Here is a 16,431-nt window from a genome sequence, read left to right as displayed (position 1 = left end):
GAGGACCACTCAAGATTCTGCTACAGGTATTTTGATGGCCATCTGGGAAGAAAAACTAAGTAGGCAAAAGGAGGCGATGTTTGCAAATGTGACACCCAGTCTGTGAGAATACTGTTCCCGAAAACTCACACGGATAGCAGTGTTTTTAAGCTATAGTCTGGGAAATGGGGACTTTATAAATTAATGAAGGGTAGATAGTCCATTAAAATACTCATTAGGTTTCTTTATTAGGAGACTAACAATCTAAATCAGGGAACACGATGGTCCCACTTCATTTGTTTCTCTCAGCCACATCTGGAATTCTAGGTTCAAATTTTGTGTGACACATTTATGAAAAATAGTGATAATTTATTCAACAGACCCTACAAAAGATTTCTGTCCAACACAGCATGGCTATGGCCTGATGTTGCTTATTTCTGGAAAGGAAAGCACGTCCATAGTGGCAAACAAGAGGGAGTGGACGTGGACTGTGCTAGTTAAGGTCCACATAAAACACTGCAGCTTTCTTGTTGGAACCGTGAATTTGGAGCCACAATCACTGAACTCAGATCATGGTTCTGCCACTTACTAGTTACGTGTGCAATGTGTGTAACCTCTCTGTACCTTAGTTTCCCCATCGCAAAAATGGGCATAATATCAGTACTCACCTCAAAAGGTTCTTATAGGGGAAAAGTATTTTCTTTAAGGATGGCACTTAGAATGTCTACTTGTCATATAATAAGCACTAAATTAAATGTATCTAATATCTATTAAAAGCTTGATAAAATCATCACTAACCCATCATCCTAATAAATCTGATAAGGTGAAATGTTCACAGTTCACTTTAGGAACTATCCTGAAAAAATTAGGATGAATTTGACTTACTTTTAAAATCAGATTTAAAGAATAGTATTGACCAATTAAATACCACTCGGCAGCTTTTCCACTTGAGACACTTTAATAGCTGTCCATTCATTGTCACTTTGCTGCTTATCTGACATTTTGCACCATTCTAGGAGCCATAATAACAATCAGAGTTCCTGCCATTAATTAGCATTAGCCAACAGCTTTGAAGAGTAAACTGACAAGTAAATGTCAAGTTATTTAGCAAAAAATGTGATTTTCAGGGGTAAGCACAGGGGATTAAAGGAGCATATGAGTTCACGGAAGGAGGGTCAGGCACAGGTAGAGGCTGGGCTCGTGGGCATCAGAGAAAAGTCCTTGAGGAAAAGATCCTCGTGTGCAAATGGGAGGGTGACCAGAAGGGAGTCTGCTGTCCTGTGGGATGAGGCATCCTGGGCCACATCACGGAGTGAGGAAGAGCATGGCACACCGGAGTGTGACAAGAGCAGAGTGTGCAAGACGAGGCCTATGAAAGGTGGTGATGGAACTTCCCACAGGGGCTCAGATTATGAGGAGTCGTACAAGTGCTGAATTAAGTGTACAGTTTTGAAAATTAGGTCATGGAATTTCAGCCTGGGAAAGTTCTGTTGTCTACAAAATCTACAACAGATTTGGTTAGTAGCAACAGGAGGAGACTACTAATTTTTTTAGAAATTAGAACATGGCGTGTACTCGAGGCTAGGTAGCCTGCAGTCACTCTCCGGGCAGTGGGTTATTCATCATCATCTTATATGACATAGAAAGTATTAAATATTATAATGATAAAATATCCCCAGCATACTTTTGTGGGTTGAATCATGTCCTCCAAAAAGATATATAAAATCTGAACCCCCACTACCTGTGAATGTGACCTCGTTAGGAAATAGTTCTTTTTCCACATGAAATTAGTTAAAATAGTTCTTTTTCCACATGAAATTAGTTAAAATAATTTAACTAATTAACTAATTTCCACATGAAATTAGTTAAAATAAGGTCAGACTGGATTAGAGTGGGCCCCTGAATTCAGTGACTGGGATCTTTCTAAAAAAGCCATGTAGAAATACAGAGACAGAGACACACAGGGATGGCACCACAGGATGAGGGAGGCAGAGCCTGGAGTACTGTATCTACCAGCCAAGGAAAGCCAAGGGCTGCCAAGACAACCACCAGCAGCTAGAAGAGGCAGGAAAGGAGCCTCCTCCAGAGCCTTCAGGGGATCCTGGTCCTGCAGTCATCTTGATCTCAGACTTCTAACCGCCAGAACCCTGAGAACAAATTTTTGCTCTTTTAAGCCACCAAGTTATCAATAGTTTGTTACCCTAGGAAATGAATATATGCGCAAACATGCTCTCGTTTCCTTCTACTCCACTTATTAAGTATTTATAAATGAAACGTATCAACACACACACACATTTGTATCACTGATGTGTCTTCCTTTGGGTTCCCCCTAAAGCTGACACTGAAAGATTTTGGTGCAAGCAGGTTATTTGAGAGATGATCCCTTGGAGCCTATGGTGAGTGGGAAGTAAAACAGAAGATGGAGGAATTAGAAAAATTGGAGTTGAATGAACAGATTGCTGCTGCAGGCACTGGCCACCCTTTGACAGAGTATATGAAACCCTTCTCTATATTGGACCAGAAAGAGGTAAGAAAGTTGGCTCTTCATTCATGCATTCCTGTCCCTCCCTCACTGGATGACGGTTGATACCTGAGGCATTGACTCATTGGCATTTCAGGTCTATACTGATGCCCTAAGCAGGTAGGCGGCCTGCTTGAGGAAGGAAGCCGGGACACTGAAGGAAGAAGCTGCATAACAAAGCTGCAAGTGGCCTCCAGGTGGAGCTGAGAAGACACAGCAGGGCATTAATAATGTCTATACTGTCAATTAAAAAAAAATCATGATTTACTATTACTGGCAGCCAAGGCAAAGGTCTCCAGGAAAGTTAACCCCATTGTTGGTAAGAATAAATGTACCAAACTTACTAATGTAGTGGCTCATTTTCAACTATGTTAGGAAACTACCCCCTCTCAAGAGCATTCCATGATGGAGAGTGTTATAGATCTTTACAATGAAAATTATTTTCTTTAGAAGAAACATGTTATTAAATAACATGCGAAGACACTGTTTTATATCATGGCACACCATTTCTATGTTTAAGCACACAGAACAAAATCAAGTTCATTATTGGTAATTCCATAAGGAAATTTCACCCTTCTCAGTACTTAAATGATAACTGAATATGCAAGGAAATGGGCATGCCTTTCCCTCTGCTAGAACTTTTAGGCAGGGGTTGGTGTTAATAAGGTTAGGAGTTGGGCTGTGCTTGTGATTCATCGTTGCTATGGTTACTATCAATGGAGGAAAGGCTTCAAGTTCCAGGAGAGTGACATGGCTAAGTCAAGGGTGGAGAATGGTTTGACAGAAGAACTTCTTTTCGATTCTGAGTTTAAAGACCTCCCTTGGTGCTGATTCAGAGTGGGTCTCTGCAAGCACGAGGCCCTCTCCCACCCTCCTTCCAGCAGCATTCCACCATGACAGGTCCCGTGAATCTTCTCAGCCTGTGGGGTGCAGCCTCTGCTCTGATGGAGGCTCTGCTGTAGGTGTGCACTGACCAGGGGCATGCGGCCTCTGCCGTTCTCCTCCTCCTCTCCAGGCTGCTTCTGCAGGCTCTCTGCAGCCTCCTCCTCTCCCAGGAGGGAGTTCCCTGTTCTTCTTTCCCAACTGCAATGACTATTCACCATTGCTCAGGGGTAAGCTGTTTGGCCCTTTCCCCCACCCTCCACCAATGAAGGCTTTTGTCCACACTGGATATCCGAGAAGAAGGGGAGGATCCACTTGGGTGGGGTATCCTGTTTCTCACACGCGGCTCCCTTTCCCTGGCCAGAACTGCAGCATAAAGAACTTCTCATGGCTCTTTGATCTTATCCCTGAGAGCCTGGTACAGCTCATGGAGAGAGAGTCTGCCTGAGTGTGTAAACTCCCCAGATTTCCAGTGCCCCAAGGATTTTGTGCTGTTCTCCCAGCCATGTTCAGCCTTTGCTAATTGGTCAGCTATTGTAGCTGAGCTCCTCTCATTGGCATCCTCTTGTATCTACAGTAGGTGAACACCTTTTCAAGTCTCCCCTCTTCCTCAAGGCATTTTGTCTTTCATCCTGTTTTCTTTGCAGTTTCAGCTCTCCAATAGATTTTTTTAAATCATGAATTTGATGTCTATTTCATTGTAAGGATGGGACTCTGGTCTTTCCCGCTTTCTATATACCAAGAAACCAGAAATTGTCCACTTCAATATCTAAACACCACTTTAATATTCTGCAATAGCCCTTTAATTTCTATTATCTTGTCAGTTACAAAATATCTCAATGCCCAACAGCTCCCCACAAACATACATTTGAAGAGCTAATGTGAAACAAACATGTAACATATGAATTGTATTAGAGGATAACAACTGCATTGTATCAACTCATTATTTTGCAAATTAATCTTGTAAATCTTATTTCAAACCTATTTGGCCATAAAATTTCTTCTAGGTTACGAAATGTCCATAGTTTTCTTACAATGATAAATCCTTTCTAGTTAAACCCATCACATTCCCCTATCCATTGTCTAAAAGCTACAGAGATAGTAATCATCCACCTACAGACATCGATACGCCAATTTGCCCTACAAATAGCTTCTTCGAATCTGGAAATAGAAAGGCAAAACCAAATGTGTATTTGCATATTCACATTAGGTCTTCTAAGAACACTCTAACTGCACATTAATAGAGACATGAAATTTACTTTTAATTCCCACACTAATCCATTTTACTCACATGCCCTGACCCAGGCACACATCAGCACCACCCCTGTTCATATGATTAATCGCAAACACTAGAAGTGTATAGTTTCTTCTTCAAGGAGTCTTGTGGCCCCGAAAATATATTTGGATTTTCTAAAAACACTGCACATTATGGAATAATTTCCGTAACATAGAAGTGGGGTGGTAGGAGTCTCTAAGAGGCTAAGCTTTTAGCATGAGAGGAGGAAGATACACCAAACATGTTTCTAAAACACACATTAAAAAGTCCACATGATACCCACAGCACAAGGTGGCAAAGTCCCAGCTTGTAAACTCCAAAACTCTATTGGTCTCAAATAACAATTAACAACAGGATTTTTTTTTATTTAGATAATAATAAAAAACAGTCAATATTATTCTTTATTCTTCATATTGCAGTTATGTTCTTGCTTAGAATCTAAAAGTTCCCTTTTAAAGTCCAATAATATACTACTAAATTACTATCATTTCCTGATTCTATGAAAATCTTTTCAATTTCCACTTATAAATTTAATTTGAATTTTATTTTTATTTTAACAACATTATCTATCTGCTTTTATTAAGAAAGAAATGTGGGAGTTCCCGTTGTGGTTCAGTGGTTAACAAATCCGACTAGGAATCATGAGGTTGCCAGTTCGATCCCTGGCCTTGCTCAGTGGGTTAAGGATCCGGCATTGCCTTGAGATGTGGTGTAGGTCACAGACATGGCTTGGATCCTGCATTGCTGTGGCTGTGGTGTAGGCTGGTGGCTACTGCTCCAATAAGACCCGTAGCCTGGGAACCTCCATATGCCTCGGGTGTGGCACTAAAAGAAAGACAAAAAAAGACCAAAAAGAAAAAAAAAAAAGCAATGTCAGAATCAATATTTGATACAGCCCTATAGTCTTTTCAAAAATTCTCAAGCAAAATATTTTTTATTATTTGGGGAAATTCAAAACAAATATAATTAATTCTAGATTTTGAAAACTAATTTTACTGATTAGTAACAGACTTAAACTAGAATGTGCAGGGGTTTTTTTAATTATGATTTTCCATGAAATAAGATATGATGACAAAACACAAACTTTTCTTTAATTTTTTTTTTTATTTTTTATTTTTTTGGTCTTTTTGTCTTTTTTGTTGTTGTTGTTGTTGCTATTTCTTGGGCCGCTCCCGCGGCATATGGAGGCTCCCAGGCTAGGGGTCGAATCGGAGCTGTAGCTGCCAGCCTATGCCAGAGCCACAGCAACGCGGGATCCGAGCCTCGTCTGCAACCTACACCACAGCTCACGGCAACGCCGGATCGTTAACCCACTGAGCAAGGCCAGGGACCGAACCCGCAACCTCATGGTTCCTAGTCGGATTTGTTAACCACTGCGCCACGACGGGAACTCCTCTTTAATTTTTAAATGTATTTTATTGCGTGGCATCTATGAAAAATATTAACCTTCATATGAGATGTGATAAAGCCCCAGTATTTGATGAGTTTATGTTTTCAAATATGAAAAATTCAATTACTATGGCATAAGCTTCTTCTATCATTAGATTTTTTATAATATAGTTTTGTCTACTTGCAGAAATATAAAATTTTATCTTTTTTATTTGTTATTTCACTATAGTTGTGCTAAAATAGTAAATTATAAAAAAAAGTTAAGCTTCAAACGGTAATATTGACAGATAATATTGTGCATATATTAAATATTAATTTGCTCTCAGAAAAATAAAAACAGACACAAATCAAGGAAAAGGTTATGATTTCTCCTCAGCTGAGAAATAAAAACTCTCCAAGGAAATTCAGCTTTATTCTAAATCAAGAACCAGAATTAAATGTAGGCCCATAACTTTGATCCACAATGCTCATTTTAGCTTTATTTGGAAAATCGATCAAGGAAGAAATAGCTACTGTCAGACTCCCTTTTTATTTGCAATTGCTTGTGATTTTATGTAAGACAACAGGGAAGAACCATCACCTGGACATCATAGATTCTTTTTAAGTTTGGCCACTATGTTAGGGAACAAAGTTCAAATTCCTTCCAACTGACTCCCTTTGCAGGAGCTCACTCCCTGCCAATCCTACAAGCGGCTTTTACATTGAACTTGTGGTGATCGAAAAACAAAGCATAAAAACTTTCATTATTTTTAAGTTTTATAAATCTCTCCTTGTAAACATCTATTAAGACAATAGTTATAGTACAGTTCAAATTTCTAGGTTCTAGACACATACAGCTGCCATTATTCTAAAGGTCTTTGAGAAGTTATCAGGTAAGAAATAATTTGCTTAATGCCATGATTTTCTTTTTTTTTTAACCCATTTAACAATATAGTTTCAATATATACTAATTAATTACTTTCAAAGGTAATAGCAAAGGCCCGAGAATAGGCTGTACCCATATCACATGTGCTGGGATAAATTCAAACATACAATGAAACATGTGCTGCTCTTTTATAAGATTAATGTTAAGGGACAATAAACAGGACCAGTACCTAGGGCAATAACGTATATGTGAGAATGCACTACATGCGCTAAAATAGGTCCAAGCTGCAATGACGGTTCCCTAAAGGACGTGATAGCCTCCACTTTGGGGATCAGAAATGTACCATGACTGAGAGAGGATATGAATTGTGTTTTATCAATTTTGTCACATTTTAACAAGTAGAATTAGCAGGAACCATATTACAGAAATAAGAAACAGGATGAGCAGAGCCAATTAGTTAGATTAGGCAGAACAAAGAAAGAAAAATGTGAGTTGGGAGAGGAGCTGAGTTTGGGTGGAGGAAACAAATAGTTGCATGCATCAACGGGAATGAAGCTGATTGACAGCAGGATGGCTGAGCAAGTGCCACTGCCAATTCCCCAATCAGACCTTTTGCAACTTCAGTGTGTAGTATTGCAAAAATCCCCAAATTTCCCTCTTTCCAGGGTTATTCCCTTAAAATCTCTTCATATTTTCATCAAAAGGGCCGAACTAAATGACAAACATAACCACGTCTTCAGTTATCTATCCCTTGCTCTATACTGCTGTGATTGCCTACTGCTGTCTGCAGGACCCTTCATAGCCTGATAACTGAGACCTGCCCAGCTTCGCACTCTTTGCAGGCACCCTGCTCTTCTATCTCTGAGTAATATACCTTCAAGCCACTCAGAGTGTCCCAACAATGGCAATTAGCGCACTTGATAATCGTTCTATGTTTCCTTGTCAATCACCCTGGATTACATGCTCCACAAGGAGTGGGATCATCTCTCTTCCTCATTCTTTTATCCCTAATATCACGCACAGTGACTGGCATGTATTAGGCACATATATGTGGTCAGTAGGAAATAGTTAATGAAATGCTTTTACTTCTTTTAGACTCCACTTTTGGGGTGATGACATTTCACTTAGCTGGGGTTATAAATCAATGATCCCAGTAAGCAAACGAATCACAGATGTTCATCTGTAAGAACACTCTTGCTGATCCACCAACCAGAGGGAACTGAGAGGCACCTAGATTCGTGTGTGTGTGTGTGTGTGTGTGGGTGTGTGTGTGCATGAGTGTGTGTACAAGAAGCCAGGAGTTGTTAGGATATCAGTAAACAAATGTTGAAATAAAAATTGTGTGTTTCACTCCTTTTAAAAATTCGTCCTAGTCCTCCTCTACTGTCATGAGAAGGTACTTTTAAAGAGCTGGATTCATTTTCTCTTACCACAAACCTAGTGGCTTTATACAACACAGATTTATTATCAGACAGTTTCAATGGGTGGAAGACAAAAATCAGTCTTGATTGGACTAGAGCCAAGGTGCCGGCAGGGCAGGTTCCTTCTGGAGGTTCCGGGTTGAAGGAAGAGAATCCGTTTTCCTGCTCTCTGCGGATTCTGCAGGCTGCTGCATCTACCCAGGCAGGAGCCCTTCCCCACGTTTTGCTCCAACTTTCTCCCTCCACCATCACATCGCCTGTCACCAACTCTGATCATTCTGTTTGCCTCCTACTGGGGCTTTTCTGATTACATCAGGCCCACCTGGATAATCCAAGCTCATCTCTACATTTCAAGATCCTCGCATCTGCAAAATCCCTTTCAGGATACACACACTCACATATTCGCAGGTTCTGGGGATTAGGGACCAGATGTCTTTGGGGCCATTATGCAGCCCCACAAAATAATTTTCTGTATTTTATTCAGTGTTCTGGTTTCTTCATACTTAGTGGGTTTCACTGGTGTTCCTAGGTCAGTTAGAGGATTTCCCAAGTTCACTGAAGACTTAAATATCTCTCTCTTGGAGTTCCTGCTGTACCACAGTGGAAACAAATCCCACTAGTCTCCATGAGGATGCGGGTTCAATCTCTGGCCTCGCTCAGTGGGTTAAGGAAATAGCGTTGCTGTGAGCTGTGGTGTACGTCACACATGCGGCTCAGATCCTGCTTTGCTGTGGCTGTGGCGCAGGCCTGCAGCTGGAGCTCCAGTTCGACCCCGAGCCTGGGAACTTCCATATCCTGCTGGTGTAGCCCTAAAAAGCAAAAAAGCAAAAAAAACAAAACAAAAATAAAAAGAAACAAACAAAACTCTCTCTTCTAATGTATACAAGTGGTCTACAGAACAGTAAGGTGGCTGTTCAATAAATATTATATTCCTGAGCACACAGGCATTTCACACACATTTTCTTATTTAACTACCAGAATAACTCGGTGGGGTAGATGTTACGCCCTCATTTTACTACTACATGGTTGTTCAACATCAGCTTAAATCTGTTTGAAGAGCAGCATACAGCTGTGGTCTGCCTGACACTTCCTTGAAAACACTGTCCTCTTCTGAAATAATCCCAGCTGGAGAAACGTGCTTGAAAAATTAGTGGAGAATGAATTTCATTGTTTCTCCCCAAATCAAATGCAGGACATCAAGCCTATGAAAATCATATTCCTCTCTCATCTTCTGAATGTAGATTAAGAAATGTTTATGGAAATAATTAGGTAGAGAATGAACAAAGAGTTTTAAATTAATTAAATATAATCAGGTAGGCTCTCAGCTACTGTTGGTAGACAGGAAGGAAACAATTTGAGAAGATTAATGCATGATATTTGGAAAACTCTAAAGAGAATTTTTTTTAGGATTGATTAGCACGTACTTTTAAAGTAGAGAAATATGGTTAAATTAGCATTGTAAATTCCACCCATGTTCTATATTGCTACATAGGGAAAGTGTTTATTCTATGGATAGAAATTGTGAGGCATTAATTAAGATAGGAGTTCAAGACTATGGAATTTAAAAATGTTAGTTTAGGAGCTCCCGTCATGGCGCAGTGGTTAACGAATCCGACTAGGAACCATGAGGTTGCGGGTTCGATCCCTGCCCTTGCTCAGTGGGTTAACGATCCGGCGTTCTGGCGTTGCCGTGAGCTGTGGTGTAGGTTGCAGATGCGGCTCGGATCCAGCATTGCTGTGGCCCTGGTGTAGGCCAGCGGCTTCAGCTCCGATTAGACCTCTAGCCTGGGAACTTCCATATGCCGCAGGAGCGGCCCAAGAAATGGCAAAAAGACAAAAAAAAAAAAGTTAGTTTATTGCATAGTTGAGATTATTTCATATGTGTGAAATCTAGCCTGAATCAAATATATTAACCTTTGAGTGTTAAACTAATAAATCCTGTACAAAAAAGTAGTTTTTCAAAAATATGGAAATAAAAAGTTGTGGTTGAATAAATAATCAGTAGCTTGATGCAGAAACAGGTGATCATTTGAACAACTCTCATCAGCACTTCATGAAATTTTCAGATAAATTGTTTAATTTGGCAAATCTGTTTTATTTTACGCATATCAAACTGGCAGATGTGAAAATTTTGACAGAAATGTCAAAATTTTATTCCAGATAGAAGAAATACTTGGAGCATTTAGTTCATAAAGGAGAATATTCATTTCTCCAAGCCTTAGAAATGTCATTTTGTTTCTACAAGAAATACAGGTCAAATTTTCCTTCTGTTCACTTTGTTGCCTGATACAGTGGAAAGGGGGTGGGGGGACAGTGAAGCATATTCACCGATGGAGAAGAAGGGGTGGTTATGTAGTGTCTTGAAGTGTGAGATAGATTTGTGAAAATTACACCACCTGCCCTAGAGAAAATCACACCATGAACATTTTGAGAATGAATTTGTAAAGCATGACATATTATGGCAAGTAAATGACAGTGACATTTAACATTCATAACCCAAATAGAAAAACGTTGTTGGAGAGGTCAGAAATGGCCAAATTTGTAGATCCTACTGTGGCAGTGGGTTAAAGATCCAGCACTGCCACAGTTGTAGCAAAGGTCTCAGCTGTGGCTCAGATTCAATCCCTGGCTCACAAACTTCCATATGACTGCCATGGGTACAGCCAAATAGAAAAATAAGGCGGGTTCCCTTTTCTCCACACCCCCTCCAGCATTTCTTATTTGTGGACTTCTTAATGATGGCCATTCTGACTAGTGTGAGGTGGTATCTTGTGGTAGTTTTGATTTGCATTTCTCTAGTAATCAGGGATGTTGAGCATTTTTTCATGTGCTTATTGGCCATCTGTATATCTTCCTTGGAGAAATGTCTATTCAGGTCTTTTGCCCATTTTTCAATTGGATTGTTGGCTTTTTTGCTGTTGAGTTGTATAAGCTGTTTGTATATTCTAGAGATTAAGCCCTTGTCAGTTGCATCACTTAAAATTATTTTCTCCTATTCTGTAAGTTGTCTTTTTGTTTGCTTATTGGTTTCCTTTGCTGTGCGCAAAAGCCTGTCAATTTGTTTAGGTCCCATTGGTTTATTTTTGCTTTTATTTCTGTTGCTTTGGGAGACTGACCTGAGAAAAGATTTGTTAAGGCTGATGTCAGAGAATGTTTTGCCTATGTTCTCTTCTAGGAGTTTGATGGTGTTTTTTCTTATATTTATGTCTTTAAGCAATTTTGAGTTTATTTTTGTGCATGGTGTGAGGGTATAAAAGGAACCCTCCTGCACTGCTGGTGGGAATGCAAGTTGGTACAACCACTATAGAGAACAGTATGGAGGTACCTTAGAAAACTATACACAGAACTACAATATGACCCAGCAATCCCACTCTTGGGCATATATCCAGACAAAACTTTCCTTAAAAAAGACCCATGGTGCTCGCTTTGGCAGCACATATACTAAAATTGGAACGATACAGAGAAGATTAGCATGGCCCCTGTGCAAGGATGACATGCAAATTCATGAAGCGTTCCATATTTAAAAAAAAAAAAAAAGACCCATGCACCCACATGTTCATTGCAGCACTATTCACAATAGCCAAGGCATGGAAACAACCCAAATGTCCATCGACAGATGATGGATTAGGAACATGTGACATATATACACATGGAATACTACTCAGCCATAAAAAAGAACAAAATAATGCCATCTGCAGCAATATGGATGGAACGAGAGACTCATACTGAGTGAAGTAAGTTAGAAAGAGAAAAACAAATACCATATGATATCACCTATGTCTGGAATCTAATATACGTCACAAAGAAACCTTTCCACAGAAAAGAAAATCATAGACTTGGAGAACAGACTTGTGGTTGCCAAGGGGGAGGAGGAGGGAGTGGGATGGATTGGGAGCTTCAAGTCAATAGATGCAGACTATTGCCTTGAAATGGACTACCAATGAGATCCTGCTGTGTAGCACTGGGAACTATGTCTAGTCACTTATAATGGACATGATAATGTGAGAAAATAGAATGTATTCATGTATGTGTAACTGGGTCACCATGCTGCAGTATAGAAAAAAATAATGTAGTGGGGAAATTTTTTTAAAAAGTTAAAAAAAATATATAAAAAAGAAGCATTAAAAAGAAGCATTAAAAGAAAAAAAGACAAAGAAAAGGCGAAATTTCTCAAAAGACTTTATTTTAAACATATATTTGAAATGAAAATATTCTAAGTAAACTTGCCATTGAGAATTAAAGTAGATTTGAAAAAAAACTATGTACAAGAAAATGTTTAAATAATTTCTAAAATAGATAACCCAACTCTATACAAAAAATGCATTAAGACACTAAAAAGTGAAGGATAAACTGACTATAATGATTTTTTAACACTTTTCGCAGTGAAGACCTCAAGGGAAAATGTACTCTCTATTGCAAAAATCAGAGCCAACTGTTAAATAAAACTAGAAAAACATTCACATGTATTACAGGAAGAGAGGGAAGAAATAATAAATACTGGTTTATATTCCAAAATATACCTATATTTTAAGCTGTTTGCACAGCATCCTGGGTTCTTCTGAAGGCAGAGGCATGGGACTCATACTTGAATCTTAAAATATGTGAGTTAATTGATCCTTTCTTCCACTGTCGCTCAGTGGCATGGGTATATGCCATATGCCAGATACGGACCTTGATGGTTTCACATACACTGTCTCGTTTTACTCTAGGGAAAATTCTAGGGAGGGCATATCGCTTAAATAGACAAGGAAACTGAGTTCTACAGAATTCAGTAGCTCTGTGTGTGTGTGTGTGTGTGTGTTTAATCACATAGTTGGTAAATAAGGAATCCAGGATGGGATCTAAGATTATCTCATTCTAATCGCAATGCTCCTTCCAGCATTCGACTCTGTCCTCCGGGAATGACGAAAAAGAAGAAAGCATCCTCTCGTGTTCTAGTGCAGAAATCAGGGTACAGGGTGAAGCACAAGACAGGCATGCACTTGGAACACCATGTACTCTTTGACCTCAGAGTAGCTAGCAAACATCTTCCATTGTGGTTATGTGTGAGCTTGGTAAGACACTGTGGTAAACACTATTAAAACAAAATATAAGTAAGTCCCTTCCCAATTCCTTCGGATCTAATAGTCATACAAATAAATTATATGTATACATGTGTATATGTGTGTGCACAAGTATGCGTATAATTTTGCTTTGATATTAAATTGCATCAGTATCATATAAAGAAGCAATTTGTTAGAATGATTCTTTTTACTTACTAATATAGAGTCATAGGGATAGAAGAGATTTTGGATATTAGTATTCTTTACCAAGGATATCAAGGTACAAGAGTAAAGAGAAAGGAGAGGCAAGAAGTTTAAATAATTTACTCAAAGATCTAGTTTATTAAGTCAAGTCAGCACTAAAACTGACATCTCTGGCTCTTCGGTCTATAATATTTCAATAGTACATATGTAGAGACATTAAAAGCTACACCTAATTCTCAAGAGCTTTTTGTTGAGAATGATGGTATCTCTTAGGATCTCAGAGAGAGTTATAAAACACTTTTAAAAGACTTGTAGTTTAATTTTCTATCCACACCAGGAATTTTTTGACTGCACACTACATCACTAATGGATATCTATAAGGCTCTGTTTGCACTATTCCTGTGCTAATAAACTCACAATTTCATAAATGAACCCATTCAATATGGGAGCTGTACTACTGCTAGAAGTTTTGCCTTTATGCTTAAGCCTGAATCAACATAATTTCCATCCAGTGGATCTGAATCCTACCTTTGGAACTACAGAGAATAGATCTAATCAAGCGCATGTGTTATCAGTTCCACATCTAAAAGTAACTAATCATTTTCCTCTTTTATGTACTCAACAGCCCTAGCATTTCCTTTCCAAAACTTTTCTCATTACAGCCATTCTTGTTTGGATATATCCTGATCAGCCAATGTCCCGTTTCAAAACGAGGTAACTAGGAAAGAGTACAAAACTCTTTGACAAGGTCCTGCCAAGTCCGAGATTGATGACATTTTCTTTTTCATGGACTCAATCCCAATAGGTGTAGGCTAAGACAGCATGCATTTTTCTGGCAGTGACCTCACATTTTTGAATGTCTTGTCCATGGAAGATGGGGATTATTTTTACCCACCACATTTCCAAGAACCCCAATGAAGAAGGAGCTGCTGGGGAAAAGCCTCTTCCACATGCATGAAGCTGAGTCTCTGGGGACGGTATTGGCATCCGAGTTCCAGTTAGAAACTTCAGGTCACCCAGTCCTGGAAATTTTAAGCTTTGTCACTGTTACTCGAGGTTCCTGCTACATGCATTTCAATCAAATCCTGACACATCCGTTCTTACAAAACCCCTCCCGGAACCCATTGTGTAGTTTACTTTCTCTCTTTCTAATAGTTAAATTACCAAGTGGTCCCCACAATGCAGTCCCTGGTGAGGTAACTAGTTTCATCCCCAAACTCACAAGCAATTCTCTTGTCTTTTTTTGTTTGTTTTTTTAGAGTGGCCCTCTCGGCATATGGAGGTTCCCAGACCAGGGGTCGAATCAGAGCTACAGCTGCTGGCCTACACCACAGCCACAGTCACACAAGATCTGAGCCACAGCTCATGGCAACGCCGGATCCTTAACCCACTGATCAAGGTCAGAGATCAAACCTGCATCCTCGTGGATACTAGTTGGGTATGTTAACTGCTGAGCCATGATGGGAACTCCTTATTTGTCTTTTTTTTTTTTTTTCAGTTAAATTTCCATGGATCCTCAGTGACTACTCTGTTTCACTAGCATCTCTTATCTGCTTAGAGGACCTCACTTCCACCTTTATAGAGAGACTGAAGCACTCAAGATAGGAACTGTCTCCACTTCCCACCACTTCCCATCAGAAACCACATCCCCCCTCTGTTTCTTCGCATCCAGAGGCTGCAGTGGCTCTCATTCCAGTTAGTATCATCTTTCCCGTGTGGCCATTTCTTCCTCTTCGGCGGAGTTTGCCTCCTGTTTTTATTTTTTATCGATTATTTATTTTTGGCCATGCCCACGGTATGCAGAAGTTCCTGGGCCAGGGATCGAAGCTGACTACAGTAGTAACCCAAGCCACAGTCATGACAACACCGAGTTCTTAACCATCAGGTCACCAGGGAATTCCTGCTTCCTGTTCTTAAAATCTCTTTTCTTACTGAGCACTCCTCATTACTCTCTTTACGTCTTCCCCATGACAGAAGAAGACAAGAGGGGGAAATCCTTGATTAAGTCTCTCTCCAGCAATACCATCCCATCTCCTTTTCTTTTCTCAGCTATGATTCTTGACAGAATCGACTCCACTGACTCTAAGAATTCCCTCAAGTCTGAACCACTGTCCAGACCTTTCCTTGTTTGCCTCATGACATCTACTCATTTTAAGCCACTGAAACCATCAGAAGCAAAATCATCCATGTCCTCGGGATCTATAAATTTTTATTTTAGTGAAATTACTTGTTTTATTCTTCTCTGCATAATGAAAATTTCAAAACATTTGACTTTCATTACAGTTCACTTTTCCGAAATTCTTTCTTCTCCTCACAATGAGCACTGGAATTCTTTGGTTGCATTTCATTTTCCCTCTGCTCTCTTTATTTATGTGTATTTTGTTTGGGGTTTTTGTCTGTTTGTTTTTGATTGTTTGTTTTTTTCTTTTCAAGGATACACCTATGGCATATGGAAGCTCCCAGGGTAACGGTTGAATTGGAGCTGCAGCTGCCGGCCACAGCAACATGCACAGCAATGCAGGATCCCAGCTGCATCTTAGACGTACCACACAGCTCACTGCAACAACTGGATGCTTAACCCACTGAGCAAGGCTAGGGACTGAACCTCCATCCTCATGGATACTAGTTGGGTTCATAACCCACTAATCACAATGGCAACTCCCAATCTACACGTATTTTGATTTAGGCAGTTGTAGCCATTCTTTTATTTTTATTACATTAAAATTTCCCAGCCATGATCTCTGAGCTATGTCAAAGATTCAGGTGCATGTATAATAAAACTGCTCTCCAAACACTTTCACTTGGATTATCCAGTGGACATCTAAAACTTATGCCAAAAACTGAATTCATCA

General features: G+C 39.6%; 1 non-coding gene across 1 annotated transcript; it reads left to right on the top strand.

Moving 5' to 3' along the window:
• The first annotated feature begins 11,750 nt into the window (after positions 1–11,750).
• Positions 11,751–11,857, top strand: LOC125113665 (U6 spliceosomal RNA). The gene has a single exon (XR_007131532.1). It is a non-coding gene; the product is annotated as a U6 spliceosomal RNA (small nuclear RNA).
• Positions 11,858–16,431: the final 4,574 nt, after the last annotated feature.

Source organism: Phacochoerus africanus, chromosome 13 (genome assembly GCF_016906955.1).
Source record: "Phacochoerus africanus isolate WHEZ1 chromosome 13, ROS_Pafr_v1, whole genome shotgun sequence".
Classification (NCBI taxonomy): Eukaryota; Metazoa; Chordata; class Mammalia; order Artiodactyla; family Suidae; genus Phacochoerus; species Phacochoerus africanus.
This window is presented reverse-complemented; position numbering and strand designations above follow the sequence as displayed.